The sequence below is a fragment of the Anolis sagrei genome, chromosome X, assembly GCF_037176765.1.
Source record: "Anolis sagrei isolate rAnoSag1 chromosome X, rAnoSag1.mat, whole genome shotgun sequence".
In the NCBI taxonomy this organism is placed as follows: Eukaryota; Metazoa; Chordata; class Lepidosauria; order Squamata; family Dactyloidae; genus Anolis; species Anolis sagrei.
Genome location: NC_090034.1, coordinates 35,707,595 through 35,730,224, shown reverse-complemented (window position 1 = coordinate 35,730,224; position 22,630 = coordinate 35,707,595). Strand labels below are relative to the sequence as shown.

At 47.9% G+C, this 22,630-nt stretch overlaps 1 protein-coding gene across 1 annotated transcript in view; it reads right to left on the bottom strand.

Moving 5' to 3' along the window:
- DGCR8 (DGCR8 microprocessor complex subunit) overlaps positions 1–21,824 on the bottom strand; it is a 71,753-nt gene extending 49,929 nt beyond the window's left edge. Inside the window, exon 1 of the mRNA XM_067473186.1 lies at positions 21,720–21,824. The gene's annotated coding sequence lies outside the window, so the exon portion shown is untranslated. The remainder of the gene's footprint in view (positions 1–21,719) is intronic.
- Between the last annotated feature and the right edge of the window lie 806 nt (positions 21,825–22,630).

Here is a 22,630-nt window from a genome sequence, read left to right as displayed (position 1 = left end):
TGGATGAATTGATACCAAATTTGGACACAATACTTCAGGCCAATCAGGCCAATGAGTGACTATCACTCATAAAAACACAGCGGAAGAGACTTAAAAACCCAAAATTTTTAAAAAATACAATGCATACACAAAACCACACACACATATATAAACATGCCAACACATATATATACACATATACACAAATATATACGCACACATATATACACACAAAACACATATACACAGACTGCAACACGTGGCATGGGACGGCTAATCTATATATATATAAAAAGGGAAAGGGCATTCAACGGGACAGCAAAACGCGAAAAAACCCCGACGAAAACTCACCAAATTTGCCGTGCACATACCTCAACCCACAAGGTATGCACAACACTCATCAAAATTCCAAACAAACTCACAATTACAAAAACCAACTGAGCATGCGCAGTGCCCAGGGGAGGAAGTACACACACAATGCACTCTGGGAACTGTAGTTCTTTTTTTTTTAAATAATTTTTTATTGTTTTATCACATTTATTACATACTATTACATTTTGTACATCAACCTCTTTAACATGTTGTTTTGTTGTTTTGCTCTGACATTTCCACCCCTTTTTTCTTTTTTTCCCCCCTTTTTCACCACAGTGTTCCCCTCCACCCGTCTCAAGCCACCATTCTTACATTTCATCTGTCCAAAATTTCATTTCTTCTTGTGACGGTAATTTTCCTTCCTTGTTTTTTAATCCATTTACCACAAATCTTCCCCATACAGCATCAAAATCACTTTGTTTCCATATACCTTTTTTAACCTTTAATATACATGTCAATTTATCATTTATTGCTATTTTCCATGCTTCTTTATACCACTCCTCTATTTGTATATTCATTTCTTTTTTCCAATTCCTTGCTATAAGCAGTCTTGCTATAGTTAGTAAGTTTGTTATCGCTTCTTTATCCTCCTTTTTCAATTGCTTATCTTTATATATTGATAGTAAGGCTATACTAGGGCTTTTATCTAATTCTATATTCATTATAGTTTCTATTTCTCTAAATACTTTCTCCCAAAAATTATTTACATATTTACATTGCCACCACATGTGTATATATGTTCCTGGTTCTTGACACCCTCTCCAACAATTTGTTGAGTTATTTTTATTCATATATGCTATTCTTACCGGTGTCAAGTACCACTTCCATATTAACTTGTAATAGTTTTCTTTAACTCGTATCGATAAGTTTTTTAAGTGTCTTTGTCCCCATAATTGTTGCCACTCTATTTCACTTATTTTTATCCCTAAATCCTCTTCCCAAATCTCTTTAAGGGTGTACTTTTTTGTTTTTTCATCTTTCATTTCAATTAGTATCTTATAAATTTTGCTAATTATACCTCTCAAGTTTTCGTGTTCTTCTACAGCCCTTCCCTTCTGTATTATTTGTTCGAATTGATTGAGTTGGCTTCCACTTCTATTAATTTTTTTCCAGTTTATTAACCATTGTTCTAATTGTATACAATGAAACCATGACAATTTTATTTCTTTAAACTCTTCCAACATCATTTCCCTCTTCATTTCCACCTTCATCCAATCCCCTATCCTATCTAAGTTTATTTCCCTTACCTTTTTATCCATTACTTTTTTAAAAATTTTTGGGAACTTCTTTTCCATCACTATTAGGGTTATGATTGATCCCTCCTTTATTAACCTCCCCTTATATTTATTCCATACTTTCAGTATGTTGCTCAACATTGGGTTTCTAATTTCCCTCATTTCTTTTCTAGTAAACTGTTTAAAAAATATATTCCAAGTTTCATCTTCCACTTTTCCTGAATCATTACTAAGCCAATCTATTCCCTCTTTTTTGACCATTCCTTCTATAACCAAACTTAATCTACTTGCTTCATAATATTTTTTTATATTAGGTAACGCCAGGGGAACTGTAGTTCTAGAACGCGGCCTACCCACTGACGCTGAAGCCCCGGCCTGGGAGTTGGAGCTCGGCCGACTGTGCTCGCTGGGGGCCAGGATGCTGCGCGACCTGTGGAGGCTGCCTGGGAGTCCCCCGCTGCGTGCCTTCCTGGCCCGGCCGGGAGAGGCCGCGGCCCGGCTCTGCCAAGGACAGCCCATTGGCCACCACAACGCCCGGCCCAGGCTGCCCCCGCACACCGCCGTCTGGCTCTGCCATCGGTGAGGAAGGGGAAGGAGGGAAGGAAGCGGGAGAGGGAAGGAAGGACGGAAATGAGGGGAAGGGGTGTAAATAGCAAGGAAGGAAAGAAGGAAAGAAGGAAAGAAGGAAAGAAAGAAGAAAAGTGGGAAGGGGATGGGAAGGTGTAGGAAGGAAGGAAGGAGAAGTTGAGAAGGTATATGAAATAAGAAAGGAAGAAAAGAAAGAAGAAAGGGAGAGAAGGAGGATGGGAAAGAAGGGAGAAAGAAAGGAAGAAGAAAGGAAGGAAGGGAAGGTGTATGAAGGAAGTAAGAAAGGAGAAGTTGAGAAGGTATATGAAAGAAGAAAGGAAGGAAAGAAAGAAGAAAGGGAGAGAAGGAGGATGGGAAAGAAGGGAGAAAGGAAGGAGGAAAGGAAAGAAAGATAGAAAAGAAGAAGAAAGGAAAGGGGAAGGGAAGGTGTCAAAAGGAAGGAAGGAAGGAAGGGGAATTTGGGAAGGGAAAGAGAGGGGAAAAAGCGAAGCAAGAAGAGAAAGGGGAGAAGAAAAGAAAGAAAGAAAAGGAAGTCTGGAAGTCAAGAGCGAAGGAAGGAAGGAAGGAAGGAAGGAAGGAAGGAAGGAAAGAGATAGAGAAGGAAGAAAGGAGAGAAAGAGGAAGGAAAAAAGGGAGGAGGAAGGAAAGAGGAAGAGAAGGAAGGAGGAGAGAAGGAAAGAAAAAAGGGAAGGGAGGAAAGACGGAGCAAAGGAAGAAGAGAAAGAAGGAGAGAAAGAGGGAGGTAAGTAAAGAAATAAAGAGAAGGAAGGATGGGAGCAAAAAGCTAAGGAAGGAAGTAAACAGGTAGAGAAGGAAGAAAGGAAAGAAGAAAAGGAAATGAAGGAAGGACTGAAAGAAGGAGAGAAAGAGGGAGAGAAGGTTGGCCACAGCAACGCGTGGCAGGTAAAGCTAGTCTATATATATAAATGCTCTGTTCGTTTTGAGTGACATCATAACTCAAAATCGGCTGGACAAATTGCCACCAAATCTGGTCACAAGACACCTACTAACCCAAGGAGTGACCATCATTCAAAAAATTGATTTTGTCATTTGGGGGTTGTAGTTGGTGGGATTTATAGTTCACCTACAATAAAAGAGCATTCTGAACTCCACCAACGATGGAATTGAACCAAACTTGGCACACAGGACTCCCATGACCAACAGAAGATACTAGAAGGATTTGGTGGGCACTGACCTTGATTTTTGGAGTTGTAGTTCACCTACATCCAGAGAGCACTGTGGACTCAAACTATGAAGGATCTAGACCAAACTTGCATGAATACTCCATATGCCCAAATGTGAACACAGATAAGAGTTTGGGGGAAATAGACCTTGATATTTGGAGTTGTAGTTACTGGGATTTATAGTTCACCTACAATCAAAGAGCATTCTGAACCCCACCAATGATAAAATTGGGCCAAACTTCCCACAGAGAATCCCCATGACCAACAAAAAATGCTGTGTTTTCTGGTGTTCTTTGGCGACCCTTCTGACACCCCCTCACGATCCCCCCTCCCCAGGGTTCCTGACCCCCAGGTTGAGAAATGCTGCCATAAGGCCATCCAGTCCAACTCCCTTCACCAGGGCAAGAAAACATAATCAAAGCCCTCCTGACAAAGAGCCATCCAGCCATAGATACAGATAGATATGATTCACACACACACATATATGCATATGACAGATAGAGTATCATGGATTTGAAAGGGACCCCTAAAGGACAATTATATGTTGCATGTTTCAGAGTAGGAAAATCAGACAATCTTTACATCAACACTGACAAAGAAACGTATTTCTTTGAGTGTCAGTCTGTGAAATTTGCACATGCTGGGTTTTCCTGCGCCTGTGCAGTGATTTCGGAACATTCTAGTTTTAAGAGTTTGAGGGAAGCCCTGCCCGTCCTCCCAAACAGTATATAAGCCAGGAGGTGGGGCTTCACCTGAGTTCCTTGCCGCCAGACAGCAGCCAAGAAAGAGGCATGACATAAGAGGGGAGGATGTGCGGGAATGTGCGAATTTAACAGATTGACACTCGAAGAAATACGTTTACAGGTAAGCAACCTATATTTCTTCTTCGTGAGTCTGTGAACTGCGCACATGTTGGGTGACTGAAAAGCTACTAACCTGGAGGTGGGTCATGCCACACAGGAGAAGAGAACCGCTCTGCCGAAGGCTGCATCTCTCTTGTCGAGGATGTCAAGCTTGTAGTGAGTGGCAAACGTAGAGGGTGTTGTCCACGTTGCTGCTTTGCAGATGTCATGAACAGGGACACCCCAGAGGAAAGCTTGAGACGTCGAAAGGGATCTTGTGGAGTGAGCATGGAGTGTTGATGGAGGTTGTTTGTCTGCCAACTGGTAGGCTAGGCGAATTGTGGATATTATCCAGGATGATAGCCTCTGGGATGATATTGGAGAGCCCAAAGCGTCTTTCCTGTATTTGAGAAAACGTTTCTGAGATTTTCTATAGGAGGCAGTTCTGGATATGTAGAAGGAGAGAGGTCTCTTGACGTCCAGAGAGTGGAGAGCAACCTCTAGGGGAGTGGAGGGTTTGGGAAAGAAGGCAGGTAGGGTAATGTCTTGGGACATGTGGAACTTGGAAACAACTTTAGGTAAGAAGGTGATATCAGTATGAAGGACCACCTTATCTTCGTGGAACCTGATAAAGGAGGGATCCGCACGAAGTGCGGTGAGCTTGGTGGCCCTTCTTGCGGAAGTGACGGCCACTAGAAATGCCGTTTTCCAGGAAAGGTGGGAGATGTCACAGGAGGACATGGGCTCGAAGGGGGGCTTGGAAAGTTGGGATAACACAAGTTCAAGGCTCCAAGCCGTTGGAGGGGGAGAAACTGGGGGGTGAACATTTTTATATCCCTTAACAAACAGTTGTATCAAGGGGTTTTGAAAGAGGGACAGTAGTCCCGACTTTCTCCTATACCAGGAAAGTGCCGCAAGATAGCACTTAATAGATAATAAGGAGAATCCTACAGAGGAAAGGTGGACAAAAAAGTCCAAAACGACATGTATCAGGCCGAGAAGGGGTCAAAGCCTAGGGGCTGGGTAAAGGCTTTGAATCTAGACCACTTATAGGTGTAGGATTTCTTAGTGGAGGATTTCTGTGCTGCCTGGATTATGAAACGTGCAGCATCAGAAAGATGGTTCATGGTTTGATCCTCCAGGCCGTTAGGCGAAGGGTGGGAAGATCTGGGTGACAGATCAGGCCATCCTGTAGGGTGAGGAGGTCTGGGTTGGCTCGAAGGCGGAGAAAGGTTCTGCGTGATGTTTGAAGGAGAGGGGAAACCATGGTTGTCTGCGCCACCATGGGGTTATAAGGATGCAGTTGGCCCTGTTGTTTATGACCTTTGCTATTACTCTGGAGAGTAGAGGGAGGGTGGGGGGGAACAGGTATAGGAGACCCTGGGTCCACTGAAAAAGAAAGGCATCTCTTAGACAAGAGAGCGGAGCCTCGCACAAAAGTGAGGGCAATGTGCATTTTCCAGGGAGGCTAACATGTCCACCTGTGGGCGGCCCCAGTGACGAGCTAGGAATTTGAATTCTCTGGGATGTAGGCGCCACTCGTGGCTTGTGGTAGGCGTTCTGCTTAGACAATCCACTAGGGTGTTGTCCTTGCCGGGGAGATGGATCACAATAAGGAAGATGTTCCTTTGAATGCACCATTCCCAGATCTTGGTTGAAATGGAGAGGAGGGTTGGGGAGTGAGTTCCTCCTTGTTTGTTGAGGTAAAATTTCACAGATGTGTTATCTGTGACTATCTGAATTGTACGGTTGGAGATTAGGTGGGCAAAGGCACGGAGGGTTTTGCCTACCACAAGCAGCTCCAACGCATTGATGTGGACTTGTTGTTCTGAGTGGGACCAGCGGCCACTGATCGTCAGGTCTTGGAGATGCGTGCCCCAGCCCAGGGAGGAGGCGTCTGTCATTAGTGAGAGGGATGGGCGGGGTGTGTATATGTGTGCGTGAATGGGAGTCCTGAGCACGCATTGGATTTCTTTGTCCACCTTAAGAGGGACTGAAGAACTGGGGTGGGAGGGTGGAGAATCATAGTTTGGGAGTCTTGGATAGGGTTGAAGACTTTGAGGAACCAGGATTGCAGAGGCAGAGGTGGGCAAAAGGTGTCACGTTTGTGGTGGAGGCCATATGGCCAAGTATAGATTGGATGGCCCAAGAAGAGGATTGGCCTGATGAGCGGATGTTGTTGATGGCTTGGCAGGTGTTGGAGAAACGGTCGTCTGGTAGGTAGGCCCGTTGAGATATGGAGTCTATTAGGGCACCTATGAAGTGAATATGCTGGGTCGGTATCAGATGGGATTTGTCGTGGTTTACGACAAGTTCAAGTTCCTGTAGGAGAGACAAAGTATAGGAGATATCAGAGAGGAGCTGAGAGTGAAAGTCTGCACAGAGCATCCAATCATCAATATATGGGTAAACAGTGATGCCGCGTTGGCGTAGATGGGCTGCTACTACTGCCATGCATTTCGTAAATACCCTAGGTGCATATGAAAGGCCAAAAGGCAACACATTGAACGTGAAGACGTGGTTGTCTAGTGTAAAACAAAGGTATCTTCGGTGATTTTGTCTGACTGAAATATGAAAATAGACATCCCAAAGGTCCACCGTGGCAAGCCACGCTCCGCCTTTGATAAAGGGGAGGATGGTGGCTAGTGTGACCATGCGAAATTTGCGGGGTCTAATAAATTTGCTGATGCCTCTAAGGTCCAAGATGGGACGTTGGCCTCTGTCCCTCTTGTCTACCAAGAAATAGCGGGGGGAAAGCAGGTGTGTGACTGGTTAGAAGGTATGGGAGAGGAGGGAGGGAGAGGATTTCTTCCCAAAGCAGAGGAGAGGATTGAGTGGGTAGGACTCTTCCCAATGGGGGGAAGGAGTCAAATTCGATGGCATAGCCTTGGTCGACTATGCAAAGGACCCAGTTATCGTTGGTTATGGATTGCCATGCCAATAAAAATGGATGGAGCCTATTGAAGTATGAAGTTGTGACAGGTAAGTTGTTGTGAACTGCTGGGAGGAAGGGTTGGGGGTCAGTTTGAGGGGAAGGTAGGGGGCTAAAAGCGCCTTTTTAGTTATCGGGAGGTTTAGTGCCATGATACTGACCCTTAAAAGGGAGAGGAGGTTTCCCAGTGTTTCCTGAAGAGAGTTGGGGGCGCTGTTTGCCTCTATAGGAATGAGGGTTGTAGCATCCTCGCTGATAGTGGGGGTATTGGTAGTAATTTCCCCATCTCTGTTGTTGTAGGTAAGGTTGTTGGTCGTACCTATTTACAGTCTGCTTCATTTTATGATAGTGTTCCAATTGGGAGTGTTTCTGGATTAAACAGGCCTGTTTCATCCATAGGGAGATCTTCAATCAAAGTGTGGGCCTAAGGAGAAAGGGTGGAAGCCCTGAGCCAAGCGTGGCGTCACAAGGCAACTGCTCCAGCAATGAGTTTACTGGAGGTATCGGTCGTGTTTTTTGCCAAATCTTTTTGGAGTTTTGAAAGGAGGAGTGCCTCCTGAGCAAAGGCCTTGGCCATGTCCTGATCAGATGGTGGCAGTGAGTCAAGATAAGGAGAGATTTTGTTCCAGAGGAACGTTTGATATACACTCATATAAACTCCATAGTGTGCCATGCGAGCAAACAAACAGGCTGATGAATAAAGGTTTTTTGCCATGGCATCCAGCTTCTTGCCTTCTTTTTCAGAAGGAGAAGATTGATTTCTTTGTTTTACACTAGACAACTGGCTTTGGTTGGGCATCTGTCACAACTGAGTTTGCCTTAGGTAACTTGGCAAGCCAGGAGGCTTCCGTAAGGTCAATACGGTAAAGGTTTTCAGCTCGCTTTGGAGTTTCTGGGACTAAGGCTGGAGAGATGCCTGTAGTCTTTAAAATCTGTAAGAGGTATGGTAAAGTGGGCAACACAGTTGACATAGGAGGTTGTTGTTCTGATGAAGTAAAGCATGGGTCCTGCACAACATTGGTAGGTTGAGGGGTTGCGAGATTTGACGCCCTGTAGAGTCTGATAAGTAAATCAGAGAGGTTTTTAAACTCCACTGCTTGTAGAGGGTCTGAATCAGCCTCAGGTAGAGGAAAAGGAGTGGGGGGGGGGGATCACTAGAGGATTCAAGATCTACAGTTTCTGTTTCCACTTGGAGATCTTGTTGAGGGGTGGAAGGATCAGGGTGTGGTGACACCTGATGGTGAGAAGGGGAAGGTTCAGGAGGAGGCTTGGAAACAGTAGCTGTGGGAGGAGGATGGGGAAGTGGGTAGGGATAAACAGGAGGACCCTGCTGTTTAGTATAATCTCCGTGATAGAAGGGAGGGTAGATGGGAAAGTGGGGAGGGGGGTAAAGGGGGAAAGGATAGTCACTAGAATAGTAAAAGCGGGGGTCGGGTCCGCGGGGGCGTTTGGAGGAAAAGAGGGACTGTGGGATTGGGACCAAGAGTCAGAGGAAGAGGAACGGTTCTGACGCCTGGAGGAGCGCCTCGGCCGAGAGCGGCTGGGCTCCTCCTGGAGATTGGAAGGCGTCGGTACCGGGGAGGGAGCGTGTTCTCTGGAGGGGGGAGGTTGAGCAGGCTGGAGAAATGGAGAATCCATGAGGTTGGAGTCAAACTGATTATTAAGGAGCTCAATTGGGAGAAGTTGAGGCGGCTCCTGTAGCTCCAAAAAGGAAGCTGCGGTTGTATGCTCCGAGTGGGAGAGCTCTAGCAGCTGAGCTGGCGGTACCGGAGGGGGAGGACTCAGGGGCCGTGAGCCAGAGAGTTGCTGTCCCTTCTTTTAAGTTTTTTTTTGTCGTGTCAGGAGTGACTCCTGGTGTGAGAGAATTGGCCGTCTGCAAGGACGTTGCCCAGGGGACGCCTGGATGATTTAATGTTTTTTATCATCCTTGTGGGAGGCTTCTCTCGTGTCCCTGCATGAGGAGCTGGAACTGATAGAGGGAGCTCATCCGCCTCTCCCCAGATTCGAACCTGCGACCTGTCGGTCTTGAGTCCTGTCGGCACAGGGCTTTAACCCACTGCACCACCGGGGGCTCCGGTTTGTTTATCCTTTGATTTGCTCTTGTGAGCATTTTGTTTGGATACTCTGGGTCTCTTTTGGGGCAGCTCTTCCAAGGCAGGAAGAGCTGAAGCCATAGAGTTTTTCTCCACATTTAGGGAGGAGGGGCCTCTCCGGAGAGAGGGGAAGACAGTGGTTGTAGGGAGGAGGTTTGCGCGACTCCTCTGGTGCCAATGCTCACTCGTACAAGAGAGCTTTTAGTCGGGAATCCATGCTCTTTTGAACTCGAGAGGTGAATGCTCAGCAAATCTCGCACACTGAGCAGTTGTGGGATTCCCCAAGGCATAAAAGGCACTTAGTATGCCTGTCAGATTCGGGGAGATTAGCTCCGCAAGCGGTACACTTCTTAAAAGATAAAGTAGCCATAATCTTAGCCTGTCCTTTGCCATTCCGTGGTCGAGGGATGGAGAAGGGAGATAATCGATATACAGTCCAAGTCAGGTAAGTAATAAGGAGAGAGTCCGAAATGCTGCTGCTGCTGTTGCTCGGAAAGAAGAACGGAGGTGAAGCCCCGCCTCCTGGCTTATATACTGTATATATATACGGGTATATATATCCCTTAAACCCTTAGAGCTAAAATGTTCCGAAATCACTGCGCAGGCGCAGGAAAACCCAGCATGTGCGCATTTCACAGACTCACGAAGAAGAAATACTGTTTACTCACAAGCATACAGAAATTACATATATTTGAATCCAACACTTTCTCATTACTTTATGTTCCAGAAACACCTTTTTGCTCACAGACTCGCAAACCTTATTAGGCACGCTTTAAACTAGGTCCACTGGGGGAAGGGGACAACAGCCTTGGGAACAGTACTTTACCCCCAATGTCAGGAACCGCCAGAAGGCTAAGCGGAGAGCTCTACAAATACAACGAGGACCAAGAACCGAAAGCACAATAATCCCAAATAAATAGCTCAGGGGAAGATCTCAGGGGCTCACATGTCTTTACACTAATGCACAGAGCATGGGAAATAAACAAGACGAACTCCAACTTTTAGCACACCACCACAAATATAATGTCATAGGCATAACTGAAGCCTGGTGGGATGACTCCTATCACTGGAATGTAGACATGGAGGACTATAACCTCTTTTACAGAAACCGAACAAAGGGGAGAGGAGGCGGAGTAGCCTTATATGTCAAAATCTGTTACGCTGCAGAAGAGATGCAAGACAGCAATCTGGGAAACCAGCTTGAAAGCATCTGGATAAGAATCAAGGGAACTGGGACTCAAAAAGATGTCGTTGTAGGCGTCTACTACAGACCTCCAAGCCAGGAGGAAGAACTTGATAAAGTCTTCTGCCAACAGTTGACCAAACAGGTACAGAGAAGAGATGTAGTAGTCATGGGCAATTTCAAATATCCCAATATTTGCTGGAAAACAAACTCAGCCAAGAGTACAAAGTCCAACAAATTCCTCGCTTGCCTTGAAGACAATTTCATGTTCCAGAAGGTAGAAGAGGCAACAAGGGAGCTGGCTACTCTTGATCTCATCCTAACAAATGCGGAGGACCTGATCAATGTGGTTGAAGTGGTTGGATCCTTAGGGGCAAGTGACCATGTGCTCCTGCAATTTGAGGTATAAAGGAAGGCCAAAACTATGACAAGTCAAATCCGCATTTTGGACTTTAGGAGAGCTGATTTCCGAAAAATCAAGGAAACACTGAGCAGCATTCCGTGCATACAGATACTAAAAGACAAGGGAGTTACGGATCGATGGGAGTTTTTCAAGAGTGAAATACTCAAGGCACAATTGCAAACTGTGCCAACAAAGAGAAAAAATAGGACAAGTGCAAAGAAGCCAGAATGGATGTCCAAAGAACTTCTAACTGTGCTAAGACACAAAAGAGACATGCACAAGAAGTGGAAAAAGGGAGAAATCACCAAAGAAGAATTCAAACAAATAGCCAACTCCTGTAGGGAAAAGGTCCGCAAGGCTAAAGCACAAAACAAGCTCAGGCTTGCCAGGGACATTAAAAACAATAAAAAGGGCTTCTTTTCTTATGTCAGTAGAAAAAGTAAGAACAAAGAGGCGATAGGGCCTCTTCGAGGAGAAGATGGGGCAATGCTGACAGGAGATAGGGAAAAGGCAGAAAGCCTTAATGCCTTCTTTGCCTCGGTCTTCTCACAAAAAGAAAGTCATCTTCAACCTCAGCAAGATGGAGTGGATAAGGGATTAGAGGACATCCAACCCCAAATTGGGAAACAAGTCGTCCAGGAATACCTGGCCGCTCTGAATGAGTTCAAGTCCCCAGGGCCAGATCAACTACACCCAAGAGTATTGAAGGAACTAGCAGAAGTCATTTCAGAACCATTGGCAATCATCTTTTCGAGTTCTCGGAGAACGGGAGAAGTTCCAGCAGACTGGAGGAGGGCCAATGTGGCCCCAATCTTCAAGAAGGGAAAAAAGGATGACCCAAACAATTACCGTACAGTCAGCCTCACTGTGATACCAGGCAAGATTCTGGAAAAGATTGTTAAGGAAGTGATCTGCAAACACTTAGAAACAAATGCGGTCATCGCTAATAGTCAACATGGATGTATCAAAAACAAGTCATGCCAGACTAATCTGATCTCTTTTTTTGATAGAGTTACAAGCTGGGTAGATGCGGGGAATGCCGTGGATGTAGTGTACCTGGATTTCAGTAAGGCCTTTGACAAGGTCCCCCATGACCTTCTGGCAAACAAACTAGTCCAATGTGGGCTAGGCAAAACTACGGTGAGGTGGATCAGTAAATTGGTTAAATGGACGAACCCAGAGGGTGCTCACCAATGCTTCCTCTTCATCCTGGAAAGAATTGACGAGCGGAGTGCCCCAAGGTTCCGTCCTGGGCCCGGTCCTGTTCAACATCTTAATTAATGATTTAGATCAGGGGTCCTCAAACTTTTTAAACTGGGGGCCAGTTCACTGTCCCTCAGACCGTTGGAGGGCCGGACTATTTAAAAAAAAATCAATTTAAAAAACCCTGTGCACATTGCATATATCTTATTTTGCTGTGTGGAAGGGCCCTTAGAGGGGGTTCTTTCTAGCCCTCTTTAGGCAGTAATTCCAGGAGCAGAGAATGGGAAAGCTTCCTATTTCTAGTCTGAACAAAATCTGGCTACCAGTATTTAAAAAAACCTCTAAAATTATAAGTGTAAATAAAGAACAACACTCAAATACAGGGGAACTCCAGACAAGAATCAATCAGGGCCAGCTAATCACCTCTCAACAAAGGATTCTCCCTAAAAACTGTCAGGCTATGAAATGGTAATCAAGGTGGCCAATTGAAACATTCATACCTACCTCCAACAGACAAAAGTTCTTTCTCCCACCCTGGATCTTCCACAATTTTCCTAGTTAAAGGTTTTCCTCTGACATGAAGTCCAGTCGTGTCTGACTCTGGGGTGTGGTGCTCATCTGCATTTCTAAGTCGAAGAGCCGGCGTTGTCCGTAGACACCTTCAAGGTCATGTGGCCGGCATGACTGCATGGAGTGCCGGGGCAGCCTCCCTTGGCTGGCTCACGCTGCCCATCGGGCCTGATGGGCAGTGTGAGCCTGCCAAGGGAGGAGCAGCCCCGCGCGGCCTACTCGCGTGTAACGCAACTCGCGAGGTGTTTTACGCATGAGTAGGCCACGCGGAGCAGCTGCCCTTGGCTGGCTCACGCTGCCCATCGGGCCCGATGGACAGCGTGAGCCTGCCAAGGGAGGGGCAGCCCCGCGCAGCCTACTCGCGCGTAACGCAACTCGCGAGGTGCTTTACGCACGAGTAGGCCACACGGAGCAGCTGCCCTTGGCTGGCTCACGCTGCCCATCGGGTCCAATGGGCAGCGTGAGCTTGCCAAGGGAGGAGCAGCCCTGCGCGAGGTTTTTATGCGCAAGTAGGCCACGCGGAGCAGCTGCCCTTTGCTGGCTCACGCTGCCCATCGGGCCCGATGGGCAGTGTGAGCCTGCCAAGGGAGGAGCAGCCCCGCGCGGCCTACTCGCATGTAAAGCACCTTGCGAGGTGCTTTACGCGCGAGTAGGCCACGCAGAGCAACTGCTCTCGGCTGGGTCACGCTGCCCATCGGGCCTGACGGATAGCGTGAGCCTGCCAAGGAAGGAGCAGCCCCGCGCAGCCTACTCGCGAGGTGCTTTACGCACGAGTAGGCCACGCGGAGCAGCTGCCCATGGCTGGCTCACGCTGCCCATCGGGTCTGACAGATAGTGTGAGCCAGCCAAGGGAGAGGCACTGTGTGTGGGGGGGTGCTCCTCCTCCGCAGGTCGGCTAAGTGCCCTTGGCGGGCTGGAAGTGGCCCGCGGGCCGTAGTTTGGGGACCCCGGATTTAGATGAAGGGTTGGAAGGCATGATCATCAAGTTTGCAGACGACACCAAATTGGGAGGGATAGCCAATACTCCAGAGGACAGGAGCAGGATTCAAAATGATCTTGACAGATTAGAGAGATGGGCCAAAACTAACAAAATGAAGTTCAACAAGGACATATCAAGATACTCCACTTAGGCAAAAAAAATGAAATGCAAAGATACAGAATGGGGGACAATGCCTAGCTCGAGAGCAGTATGTGTGAAAAAGATCTTGGAGTCCTTGTGGACAACAAGTTAAACATGAGCCAACAATGTCATGTGGTAGCAAAAAAAGCCAATGGGATTTTTGGCCTGCATCAATAGGAGTATAGTGTCTAGATCTAGGGAAGTAATACTACCCCCATATTCCTCCTTGGTTAGACCACATCTGGAATATTGTGTCCAGTTCTGGGCACCACAATTGGAGAGAGATATTGACAAGCTGGAATGTGTCCAGAGGAGGGCGACTAAAATGATCAAGGGTCTGGAGAACAAGCCCTATGAGGAGTGGCTTAAGGAACTGGGCATGTTTAGCCTGAAGAAGAGAAGACTGAGAGGAGATATGATAGCCATGTATAAATATGTGAGAGGAAGCCACAGGGAGGAGGGAGCAAGTTTGTTTTCTGCTGCCCTGGAGACTAGGATGTGGAACAATGGCTTCAAACTACAATAATAATAATAATAATGATAATAATACTTTATTTGTACCCTGCTACCGTCTCCCCAAGGGACTCGGTGCGGCTTACTTGAGGCCGAGCCCACAATACAACAGTAGAAACAAAAAACAACATTAATACAAAACAATAAATAAAACTCATAAACAGAAAATAAACAATAAACATTAACAATAACACAACGATATTTAAAAACCTATGGCTGGGCCAAATGTAATAACTAAAATTTTAGAAATAAGGCTGAGCGTGACCAGTTGAAATATAACTAGGATAGAATTTTCGGAGAGGGATCACTAATAAAATGCATTTAGGGACATATTGCTGGGAGTTTCCTTATTCTGGGAAGGCACACTGGAACAACCATGTTTTCAGGATCCTTCTAAAGACTGCCAGAGTTGGGGCATGCCTGATGTCCTTGGAGAGTGAGTTCCAGAGTCGAGGGGCCACCACCGAGAAGGCCCTCTCCCTCGTCCCCACCAATCACGCCTGCGATGGAGGTGGGAACGCGAGCAGGGCCTCTCCAAATGATCGGAGAGATTGTGTGGGTTCGTACACAGAAATGCAGTCACACAGGCAGCTGGGTCCCAAACCATTTAGGGCTTTGTAGGTAAGAACCTGCACCTTGAATTGGGACCGGAAAATGAAGAGCAGCCAATGGAGCTCCTTAAACAGGAGGGTTGACCACTCCCTGTAAGGAGAACCAGTTAACAATCTGGCCGCCGCCCGTTGAACCAATTGAAATTTCTGGGCCATTTTCAAGGGCAGCCCCACACAGAGTGCATTACAGTAGTCCAAACTGGAGGTGACTAAGGAATGGACCACCCTAGCCAGATCCGCCTTCACAAGGTACGGTCGCAGTTGTGCACAAGTCTTAATTGTGCAAAGGCCCTCCCGGCCACCGCCGACGCCTGAGCTTCAAGCGTAAGTGATGAGCCCAGGAAGACACCCAAACTGCTGGGAGCTTCCTTATTCTGTGACTTCAGGGGGAGTCCAACCCCATCCAACACAGGTTGCCACCCTATACCCCGATCTGGTTTACGATCGACCAGGAGGACCTCTGTCTTGTCAGGATTGATCTTCAGCTTGTTCCTCCTCATCCAGACAGCCACAGCAGCCAGGCACTCGTCCAGCACCCGAGGGGCTTCCTTTGAGTTATTTGGAAAAGAGTAATAGAGTTGCGTGTCATCTGCGTAGAGATGGCACCCAACTCCAAAACTCCGGATGACCTCTCCCAGCGGTTTCATGTAGCTGTTGAAAAGCATGGGAGACAGAATGGAACCTTTCAGGACCCCACAGGTCAAAGGCCAGGGATCCGAGCAGGTGTCTCCCAGCTTCACCATCTGGGAACAACCCTCCAGGAAGGACTGGAGCCATGACAGAGCAGTGCCTCCAAGGCCCATCCCGGAGAGTCGTCCCAGAAGGATACCATGATTGATGGTATCGAAAGCCGCTGAGATGTCCAAGAGAACCAACAGGGTCACACTCCCCCTGTCCAGCTCCCTACGAAGGTCATCTACCAAGGTGACCAAAGCCGTCTCGGTGCCGTGACAAGGTCTGAAGCCAGACTGTGACTGGTCCAGATAGTTGATGTCGTCCAGGAAACCCTGGAGCTGAGAGGCAACCACCTGCTCCAACACCTTGCCCAAGAAAGGAAGGTTGGAGATTGGTATATAGTTGTCCAAGACCGGGGAGTCCAGGGAGGTCTTTTTCAGGAGTGGTCTGACCACAGCCTGTTTTAGTCCAGATGGAAAAATCCCTTGCTCCAACAATACAGTAATGATCAACATAAACCAATCAATCAAACGACTTTTGGCCAATTTAATTAGCCAAGACGGGCAGGGGTCCAGAGTGAACAAGGTTGCCCTCACAGCCCCAAGGACCTCCTCCACATCCTCAGGATGAACAAGCCAGAAAGAATCCCACAAAACCGGATAAGCAGATGCCTCGGTCACCTCTCCTGGCACTGTATTTAAACTGGAGTCCAACTCAAGGCGTATCCGAGCGACTTTATCTGCAAAATGGTGCGCAAACTCGCAGCACCGAGTTGTCGGGTCATCGAAGGCCTCCTCCACCTCAGGGGGGTGAAGGAGTTCCCCAACGACCCGAAACAACTCCGAAGATCTATTAGATGCAGACGCTATGAGGGCAGTCGTGAAGGACTCCCTGGCTACCCGAATAGCCATGGTATAGGCCTTAAGTGCGGCTCTAGCCCGTGTTCGGTTGGAGACGTCCTGAGATTTCCTCCATTTGCACTCTAGCCTCCTTCTTATGCGCTTCATCAAAGCCAACTCCCCAGTGAACCAAGGAGATGGTGTGTCTCTGTGCAACGAGATGGGGTGTTCAGGAATGATCGTGTCTATCACTCTGGCCATCTCAATGTTATAGCAGTCAACCAGGGTGTCGACAGGATCGGCAGGCTCCAAGATAGGAAGAGCCCCAAGATTCCTCAGGAATCCATCCGGATCCATCAGTCTCCTGGGGCGGACCATCTTAGTTGGTCCTCCACCCCTTGGTCACAGCAAGTCTAAAACTGATCAGATGATGGTCAGACCATGACAATGGAAGAATATTTTGCTCTTCCACTCTGACCATTCCTCTGTCCGCAACAAAAACTAGGTCGAGTGTATGTCCAGCCTGATGGGTGGGTAACTTGTGATAGCCCCATGGTCGTCATGGCGACCATGAAGTTCTGAGCCGCTCCTGTTAAAGAGGTCTCTGCATGGATGTTAAAGTCCCCCAGCACAATCATGTGCTGGGAGACCAGAGCCGAATTGGAGACCACATCTGCTAGCTCAGGCAGGGAAACTGCTGAGTTGCGGGGTGGGCGGTACACCAGCAGAATCCCCAAGCCATCACGGTTCCCCACACTCAGGTGAACACACTCAAACCCGGAAGATTGTGGAACAGTGCATCTGATCGTGGCGATGGACTGCCAAAAGACTACTGTGACCCCTCCTCCCTGCCCCCCAGACCTAGCCTGCTGGTGCACCCCAAAACCAGGTGGGCACAGCTGGGTGAGATTTACCCCACCCAACTCATCCAACCAGGTCTCAGTGATGCAAGCCAGATCCGTCCCTTCATCCAGGATCAAGTCCTGAATGGCAGCAGTCTTTCCATTGACGGATCTGGCATTTTTACCAGCAAGACCCTAAGACCAGGGGGTCTGTCATGGAGTCTACCATTTCCTACCTTCTCCAGGGTCGCAAGAACTCTGTTGCGCTTCTCCCTGGGATGTTGGTGACCAGCAAATCTCCTCCCCCACACGACCTGAATGGTGCCCGTCTCCTCCGGAACCCCCCCCCCCCGGGATTAGATTCAGTGGCTAGTCAACTCTCTAAAGAAGGGAAGCTAGGGTGTGATTTCCCTTGGAGGTCATATAAAGATGTTTCCGATGTCAACGTAGAAAGGGAATCATCAAGGGAACTAAGAAGGCTAAAAAGAGGTAGTGTCTTTGGGCAGGAGAGTGTGCCGATTGAGTGGGGACGAGTACAGTTGGGGTTTCAAACTGATACTGTGCAGATGTGGGGGTCCTAACCGGTGAGTTATTTGTGGATTTATCACTGGAACCAGATGGAACATGGCACAATCAAGTGCTGGGAGACCAGAGCCGAATTGGAGACCACATCTGCTAGCTAAGGCAGATGGAACATGGTGAGAAGTTCCACTGTGTCAACAAGGGGGCGAACATAGGGATCCACAAACACCTTTCTGATGGTAATGCCCCATTCTTTTAAGCAAGATCGAATTGCTAACAGCTCGCTGAGCCACGAATTGTCTTCAGGTGTAATTAGAAGACAAGTAGAGCGATCACATGATTGATAGTCTCTATGGAACCATGTTATGGCCTTCACTCTGACTTCTGGTGGTCTCTTTGATAGAATTAGGCCAGAGATTTACAGACCGCCCTCCTTGAGGTCCATCTGCCTCTATTGATCTTTAGTAGAAAGGAGATTCCATCTGAACACGAGGAAGAACTTCCTGACTGTGAGAACTGTTCAGCAGTGAAACTCTCTGCCCCGGAGTGTAGTGGAGTCTCCTTCTTTGGAAGCTTTTAAACAGAGTCTGGATGGCCATCTGTCAGGGGTGATTTGAATGCAGTTTTCCTGCTTCTTGGCAGGGGGTTGGACTGGCCCATGAGGTCTCTTCCAACTCTATGATTCTATAATTCTATAATCACCAGACTGGGACATAGCAATGCATGGCAGGGGACGGCTAGTAGAATTATAAAATACATTAAAACAATTAAAAACATTTAAGACAATATCTTCACAATCAATCACATAATCCTCAAGCATAATCCAGGCCATTCCAATAGTCATTGCACATCATTCCATATCTATCTATTGCACAAGTTCTCCAAACGCTTGGTCACAGAGCCACATTTACACTCTCTTATGGAAGGTCAGGAGAGAGGAAGCTGATCTAATATCCCTGGGGAGGGAATTCCACAGCTGAGGGGCCACCACCGAGAAGGCCCTGTCTTTTGTCCCCGCCAATTGCGCCTGGAAGGATTGAGAGCAGGGCCTCCCCAGATGATCTTAAACTCTGAGATTTATAGGGGGAGATGTGTTTGGACAGGTAAGCTGGGCTGGAACCATTTAGGGCTATATAGGCTAAAGCTAGTACTTTAAATTGTGTTTAGTAGCAGACTGGCAGCCAGTAGAGCTGATGTAATAGGGGGGTGGTGCGCTCCCTGTATGCCTCTCCAGTGAGCAATCTGGCTGCTGCACATTGGACCACTTGAAGCTTCCGAAGCTTCCGAACAGTTGAAGCTTCCGAACAGTCTTCAAAGGCAACCCCACATAGAGCATATTGCAACAGTCTATACGGGATGTAACAAGAGTATGGACTACCATGGCCAAGTCTAACTTCCCAAGATACAGAGGCAACTGGTGCATAAGTTTTAATTGTGCAAATGTTCCCCTGGCCACTACTGAAACCTGGAGTTCCAGGCTCAACAATGAGTCCAAGAGAACTCCCAAAACTGTGAATCTGCACCTTCAGGGGGAGTGTAACACTATCCAACACAGGCTGTAACTCTATGTCATGTTCAGCCTTACAACTGACCAGGAGTACTTCTGACTTGTCTGGATTCAATTTCAATTTCTTTGCCCTCTTCCAGACCATCACAGTTGCCAAGCACTGGTTCAGGACCTGAACAGCCTCCTTAGTAGCAGGTGGAAAGGAGTGATAGAGTTGAACGTCATCTGCGTACAGATGAAATAAAACTCCAAAACTCCGGACGATCTCCCCCAACGACTTCATGTAGATGTTAAACAACTTGGGAGACAGTATTGAGCCCTACGGGACCCCACAGGACAATGGCTGTGGGGATGAACAGGTGTCCCCCAAAAAGACCTTCTGGGAACGGCCCTCCAGGAAGGACCGGAGCAACTGCAGAACAGTACCTCCAAGACCCATTCCCACGAGGCGTCCCAGAAGGATACTGTGGTCTATGTTATCAAAGGCCACTGAAAGGTCCAGCAGAACCAACAGGGACACACTCCCCCTGTCTAGTTTCTGGCATAGATCATCCACTAAGGCAACCATGGCTGTTTCAGTTCCATGACCTTGCCTAAAGCCAGGCTGCACTGGATCTAGATAACAGACTGCACTGGATCTACATAATCCATGTCTTCCAAGAACACCTGGAGTTGTGAGGCCACCACACATTCCAGGACTTTGCCTAAAAGGGGGAGATTGGAAGCTGGCTGAAAGTTGAGGAATTGAGTGGGGCCCAGTGATGGTTTCTTCAACAGCGGTTTTATTACAGCTTGTTTTAAGCTGGCTGGAATCTTACCTACCTGTAAGGAGACATTAACCACCACCTTCACCAACTCTGCCAAGCCCCATCTGGCCTCCTTTACCAGCCAGGATGGACAGGGGTCAAGGATGCATGTGGTTGCTCTCACCTCTCCTAGTATCTTATCCACATCCTTGAGCTGCACCAATTGAAATGAAGCCATCAAAACCAGACAAGCAGGTGCTTGTGTTACATCCTCAGACATTGCCGTTAACATGGTGTCCAAGCTGGAGTGGATCAGAGCAACTTGGTCCGCAAAGAACCGAGCAAATGCTTCACAGTGAGCTGCAAAGTTGTCAGGGATCCCGTCTTGGGAGATGGGATTTAACAACCCTCTGACTACTTGAAACTGCTCCGCTGGATGGTTCCTTGTGGACGCAATATTGGCCGCAAAGAAAGACTGCCCTTAGAGATATAGCCATTTGAACCCCTAAACCCCCTCCCCCTTGGCTACAGCCCTGGCCCTTGTCATGTCTCCTCTCAGCCTTCTCTTCTGCAGGCTAAACATGCCCAGTTCTTTAAGCCACTCCTCATAGGTCTTGTTCTCCAGACCCTTGATCCTTTTAGTCCCCCTCCTCTGAACACATTCCAGCTTGTACTGCACAATTAAACAGGAAATAACACTCTCAAACCAGGAACAGATTTTTTTTCAAATTTTGTTACATAGTATATAATAATAATAATAATAATTATTATTATTATTAGCCACTGTACCACTAATGTTTGTGTTGTAACACATGGACCAAGACTCTTACCAAATGGCCAGTGCATAATGCTGCACCCAGGAACTTCTTTCCTCCGCTCTTGTACACCTTCCCAATTTAATGAATAGAAACTTATATTTTAAGTGGAGCGATCAGGCGGAAGACACAAACAGGACTGCGTTGCGTTTCCAACAGCCTTTTAGGAAATCAAAAGTCTATAGCCCTATATGGCTTGGGTTCAGGCTACCTGGCAGACTAGGAACCACGGTGGAGCAATGGGTTAAACCCTTGTGTCGGCTAAACTGCTGACCTGAAGGTTGGTGGTTTGAATCCGTGAGATGGAGTGAGCTCCCATCTGTCAGCTCCAGCTTCCCATGCAGGGACATGAGAGAAGCCTCCCCCAGGATGGTAACACATCCGGCCATCCCCTGGGCAATGTCTCTGCAGATGGCCAATTCTCTCACACCAGAATCGACTTGCAGTTTCTCAAGTCGCTTTTGACACGATAAAAAAAACAAAAAACCTGGCAGACTGTGGCCCCATCTACACTGCCATGTGATGCAGTGGGGTGGCATTCTGTAGCAGTGTGGCCTCATATCATGCAGTTCAACTGGATGACAGGGCAGTGCAGGTGATGCCCAGGCCCTGAGATGCTCAGCAGAGGCCCTCCTGCCACACATTTGAATTGCCCTCCTGGGGAGAGGAGGCTTGCCAAACTACAGCTCCCAGTGTGGTCGAGCAATATCACCAGGAAGCCATTGCCTTGAGCCAAAGCGGCCCAAGGGGGCGGGGCTTCCCGCACAGAAAGTTAGGCAAGGAGGACTTGTTGGAACTGGCTTGTTTGGAAACGCCAGGCAGGGCTTCCTGCTGCCCTCTCTCTCTCTCTCTCTCTCTCTCTCTCTCTCTCTCAATAGGTGCCAGCCACAAAGAGCCCCCATTGCCCCGCCCCCCACTCACTCACTCACTCACTCACTCACTCACTCGTCCAGACCCCCAGCTTCCGCCATCGTGCCGCCAAGCCCCGCTCCCGCTGCGGGCCTCTTCAAGGATCCCTCCCTCGCTTTCCTGTCCCAACTTCTCCCCCTCCTGGCCTGCCCTGGGACTGCCGCACAGCTCAGCCTCAACTCTTTCTCCTTCCTTTCCTCCTTTTGCCTTTCCTGTCATCTCCCTCCCTCCTTCTTTTCCCTCTCCCTTTCCCTACCTCTTTCCCCCCTTTCCTTTCCTCTTCCATCCCCCTTTTGCCTTTCCTTTCATCTCCCTTTTTCCTGCTTTTCCCTCTCCCTTTCCTGACCTCTTTCTCCCTCCTTTCCTTTCCTTTTTCCTTCCCTCCTCCCTTCCTCCCTTTTGCCTTTCCTTTCATCTCCCCCTTCCTTCTTTTCCCTCTCCCTTTCCCTACCTCTTTCTCCCCCCTTTCCTCTTTTTCTCCCCTCCTCCCTTCTTCCCTTTTGCCTTTCCTTTCATCTCACCTTCTTACTTTTCCCTCTCCCTTTCCCTACCTCTTTCTTCCCCCTTTCCTCTTTTTCTCCCCTCCTTCCTTCCTCCCTTTTGCCTTTCCTTTCATCTCCCCCTTCCTACTTTTCCCTCTCCCTTTCCTGACCTCTTTCTCCCCCCTTTCCTTTCCTCTTTTTCTCCCCTCCTTCCTTCCTCCCTTTTCCCTTTCCTTTCATCTCCCTTCTTCCTTCTTTTCCCTCTCCCTTTCTTGACCTCTTTCTCCCCCCTTTCCTTTCCTCTTTTCTCCCCTCCTTCCTTTTTTCTCCTCCCCCTTTCCTAACCCTTTTCTCCCTCCTTTCCTTTCTCTCCCTTTTGCCTTTCCTTTCATCTCCCTCCTTCCTTCTTTTCCCTCTCCCTTTCCCTACCTCTTTCTCCCCCCTTTCCTCTTTTTCTCTCCTCCT